Here is a 5,253-nt window from a genome sequence, read left to right on the forward strand (position 1 = left end):
TATATTAGGATAAAAATACTGGGGGTATGGAATGGATATATGAGGTCAAAGAAAAATAAGAACTGTGTCTATTTAAAGGAGATAATACTTCAATGGTTTTTATTTTATTCACAATCTGTGTAAAATTATATTCCTTGTACCTCCTAACACATATAACAAAAAGAGTCAAATTAAAACATGCAAAGATTTGAAGAACACTGAAGTAAAGATTTTATTGCCTCCTTCTTTCAGAAATCATCTCAAATTAACCAGTACAAAAAAAAATCAGTATACACACTGTAACCTACAGCAAAAATGTATGAAGAAGGGGTGCCAAGTGTAACACATGCAGGTATGTATGCAGGTATGAAAGATACCAGGTGAGCTTAGGTGGGACAGTAAAATTCAGTTGAAGCTGGCAGAAATGATACATTGAACATTCTCTGATCAAAATGAGCTATATGTAGAAAAATTAGAAAACAGTAACAAGAAAACACTACCACTTGAAAAATATGAATTTTAAGATCAGTAGGTCATGGAGAAGGAAATGGCAACATACTCTAGTATTCTTGCCTGGGAAATTCCATGGACAGTGGAGCTTGGCGAGCTACAGTCAATGGGATTGCGAAAGAATCCGACATGACTTAGAAACTAAATAACAACAGTCATATTTCCAAGGAATTTATAATTCAGTGTTGGGGGGAGAAGGTGTATATGTAAATAATTAGAATTCCAAAGTGAGAGTGATAGGTGCCCTTAAGGTATTTGTAGAAGTGGGTTGTAGATCTTGCTTCTTCCAGTGTCCTCACCTTAGGCCTACTGATTGAGAACTGGCACTTTAGCAGTGTACCTGGCTGATTCATATATGCCCATTAAATATGAGAAGTACAGCTGTAGATTTCTGAAAAGAAGAAAATTTCTTCTCATTGGCAGAATCAGAGAAGTCTTCTTGAAGGAAGAGGAGAATAGAGCCTTGAAATGTCAAACTGATGTTAAATTTTCAGTCTTAAGTGGAATGAATAAGGTAGCTTGTACCCTTCAATAACTTAATAAATCTTTATTATGAATTGGTTACCTTCTTTTTTGGTTTTATATTTTTAAGGAGTCTTATTGTGTGACATGCTGACATGGCCAGATGTCAGAACTGGCCCTAAAGAAACTGGCAAAGCCCTTGGCCAGTTTCCGTTAGGATGGCTCTTTATTATCTTAGCCAAAATAAAATCATGGTCTTTAGTGGATTCTCAGTAGCCTTCCAATTACTCCACTCAAGAGGAGAGGGACAAAAATGGGACTTTGGAGAAGTTTCTTATGAAATGCTGTGGATCTCAGGTCTTGGTTGAGTTCTCATAAATATTACAATGCAATTCTAACTGCTTTGATTCCCATGATGATATTGTGATCAAGAGCTCTGATTCCTTAATTCTGGGATTCTCTCATTATGTGATACTTTGAACATTATACTTTAATGTACCTAATTTTTAGTCACCCGAGTTTGTAGACATGAACATTACTAAAGTAATACAAAAAAGAAGAAAACAATAAAAAACAAGGAAAAAAATTATCTTAGAAAAATATTCAAGTATTGGAGCTAAAGAAAACTGTCAGAAAGTGCCATGGAATATTGCAAGTCTAGAGCTTTGCTCTTGTCTGTCTCAGAAACCAAGACAAACGTGGTATTACTTGCATGCTTCCATGGTTCTGTGGAACAAAAAGTGGTAAAAAAGCAGATTGTTACACACAATTTTTGAGGACGCTTCCAATGTCATTAAGGAAGAATATACAAATGCAAATCAAGTAGTGTTTGCCAAAGTTGATTGTGATCAGCATGCTGATATAGTCCAGAGATACAGGATAAGCAAACACACAACCTTCAAATTGTTGCATAATGGGATGATGATGAAGAGAGGATACAGGGGTAGTGATAAGTGAAAGAACTTGCAGATTACATCAGGCAACAAAAAAGTAACCCCTTCAAGAACTTCATGACTTAGCAGAAATCACCACTCTTGTCCGCAGCAAAAGAAATATCATTAGATATTTTGAGCAAAAAGATTCAGAAAACTATAGAGTTTTTGAAAGAGTAGCAAATATTTTGCATGATGATTGTACCTTCCTAGCTAGCTGCACTTGGGGTGGTTTCAGAACCAGAAAGATACAATGGAGACAACATAATCTACAAACCATCAGAGCTTTCTGCTCCAAATATGTTGTACTTGGAATCTATGACAAATTTTGATAAGATTTATAATTGGATTCAAGATAAATGTGTTCCTCTTGTCTGAGAAATAGCATTTGAAAATGGAGAGGGATTGACAGAGGAAGGACCGCCTTTTCTCATATGGTTCCACTGTATGAAAGAAGATACAGAAAGTTTAGAAATGTTCCAGAATGAAGTAGGCCAACAATTAATAAGTGAAAAAGGTACAATAAGATTTTACACGCTGATGGTGACACATTTAAACATTGTCTTCTGCACATACAGAAAACTCCAGCAGATTGCCTTGTGATAGCTATTGACAGCTTTAGGCATATGCATGTGTTTGCAGACTTCAATGATGTAGTAATTCCTGAAAAACTCAAGCAGTTCATATTTGACTTACATTCTAGGAAACTACACAGAGAATTCCATCATGGTCCTGACCCAACTGATACAGCCTCAGATAGGAAGTCCAAGATGTAGTGAGCAGTCCACCTGAGAGCTCCTTCCAAAGCACCCAGTGAATATAAGTATACTTTATTGAGGGATGGAGATGAGCTTTAAAAACTTAGAAAAACAACTTGCAAGCCTTTTTATTATGAAAATATTTTCATAATTCTGTTTGTTTTTATTTTGAATAAACTGAAATATTTGGTGTTTTTTAGTTAATTTATTTTTTTATTGAAGGATAATTGCTTTACAGAATTTTGTTGTTTTCTGTGAAACCTCAACATGAATCAGCCATAGGCATACACATATCCCCTCCATCTTGAACTTCCCTCCCATCACCCCCCCGCCCCATTACACCCCTCTAGGTTGACACAGAGCCCCTGTTTGAGTTTCCTGAGCCATACAGCAAATTCCCATTGACCATCTGTTTTACATATGGTAATGTAAATATCCATGTTACTTTTTCTATACATCTCACCTTCATACATCTCATCTTCAATTTTGATTTTGAATAAACTGAAAGAAGATTTTTTTTAAAAAAAGATCAGTAAGTCAAATTCTATGGAAACTTCTATTGGAGTTTTGATGGGGTTGCAAGGTATTCATAGATTACTTTGAATGAAACTGACATCTTAATCATTTTGTGTCTTCCCATCCATGCCTACTTCTTTATTTAAATCTTCTTTTAAGTGCTTCTGTAAAAGTTTATATAACAATAGATTACATATAACTATGATGTACCTCTTTTGATGTAATTTATCCCTTACATTTTATATTATATTTTGTCTATTTTTCCTTATTTATAGATAGATTTACTTTTTTTTAATCTATCTTGATTCTTGAATCTTGCTCATATTATTTTTAGTCATTTGTCTTTAGATTTTCATGGATTTTCTAATATAACCACATCTCCTGTAAATAATGAAAATTTTATTTTTTCCTTTACAATCCTTATTTTAATTGTTTTTTATCCTACTTCATCAGCCATGATCTCTAGTGAGTGGTGAATGCATTGAGATAATCAACTTCTTTTCCTTGTTCCTGATTCAATATCAGTGTTTCTAACATTTTGCTACATAGCATAAAGCTCACTATAGTTTTTTGTAGACATCTGTTATAAGGCTAAGAAAATTTCTTTTATTCCCATTTTGCTAAGAATTTTTAAATCATGAATTTGTGGACAATTTATTGAAATAACTTCTCTGCATTCAGTGCGATGATTTCCTTTTTTCTTTGCTTTTTCTATAATTCCTGGAACAAATTCAACTTGACTTAGTCATGATGCAATTTTTAAAAAAAGTTTGGCCACACCACATAACATTTTAGTTCCCCAGCCAGGGACTGAACCCCCAGCCTCTGCATTGAGGGCACAGAATCTTAACCACTGGACTGCCATCAGTCCCTCTGATGCAGTTTTTAGAAAAACTACCTCATTGGTTGGATTCATCTGGCAGACATTTTAAGAGTTTTTCATTTATAACCTTATGTGGAATTTGCATATAATTTTACTGTGTTTTTGGTTCTTAACTTTTTTATTGGTTTATTTTGGAATTTAGATTGTAATAGGATCACAAAGGAATTGAGGACATTGCTTCTTTTTCTTTTATCTCAAATAGTTTTTGGAAGATAGGAGGAATTTACCTGAACATAATAAATGCCATATAGGAAAAGTCCACAGCAAATGCCATACTCAATGGTGAAAAACTGAAAGTCTTTCCTCTAAGACCAGAAACAAGACAAGCATGCCCATTCTTACCACTTATATTCAAGTACTGGGGTCCTAGCCAGAGAAATTAGGCAAGAAAAAGATATAAAAGGCATCCTAATCAGAAAAAAAGAAGTTAAATAGTTGTTTGCAGATGGCATGATTTTATGTATAGAAAATTATTTATATGTACAAAAAGATTCACAAAGAAGCTGTTGGAACTAATAAATGTATTCAGTAAATCTGAAAAATACAGATTCAACATAAAAAATCAGTTGCATTTCTATAATCTAACAATGAGTTATTTGAAAATAAAATAACTTACAATATCAAAAAGAATAAAATACTTAGGAATAGAGAAAGCTATAAAATATTGATGAAAGAAATTAAAGAAGACACAAATAAATGGAAAGACATCCCATGTTCATGAACTGGAAGACCCAATATTGTTAAAATGTCCATAGTATTCAAATTGACCTACAAATTAAATGTTATTCTCATCAAAATCCCAATGGAATTTTTTTTACAAAAGAAGGAAAACAATTGCAAAATTCATATGGAACCACAAAAGACCCCAAATAACAAAGGAATCTTGAAAAGGAACAAAGCTGGAGACATTATACCTTCCTGGTTTCAAAATACATTACAAAGCTACAGTAATTAAAACAGTATAGTAATGGGATAAAGACAGGCATATAGACTAATGGAACAGAATAGCTGCTGCTGCTGCTGCTGTGACACTTCAGTCGTGTCTGACTCTGTGCAACCCTAGAGATGGCAGCCCACCAGGCTCCTCTGTCCCTGGGATTCTCCAGGCAAGAACAGTGGAGTGGGATGCCATTTCCTTTTCCAGGAACAGAATAGAGGGCCCTGAATTGACCCAATAAGGTCATGGTCAACTGATCTTCAACAAGAGTGCCAA

The 5,253-nt window shown here is 34.2% G+C and overlaps 1 pseudogene; it reads left to right on the plus strand.

Moving 5' to 3' along the window:
* Positions 1-294: 294 nt before the first annotated feature.
* On the plus strand, positions 295-2,740 carry LOC138930819 (endoplasmic reticulum resident protein 44 pseudogene; annotated as a pseudogene).
* The last annotated feature ends 2,513 nt before the right edge of the window (positions 2,741-5,253 follow it).

This window comes from Ovis canadensis, chromosome X (assembly GCF_042477335.2).
Source record: "Ovis canadensis isolate MfBH-ARS-UI-01 breed Bighorn chromosome X, ARS-UI_OviCan_v2, whole genome shotgun sequence".
NCBI lineage: Eukaryota > Metazoa > Chordata > Mammalia > Artiodactyla > Bovidae > Ovis > Ovis canadensis.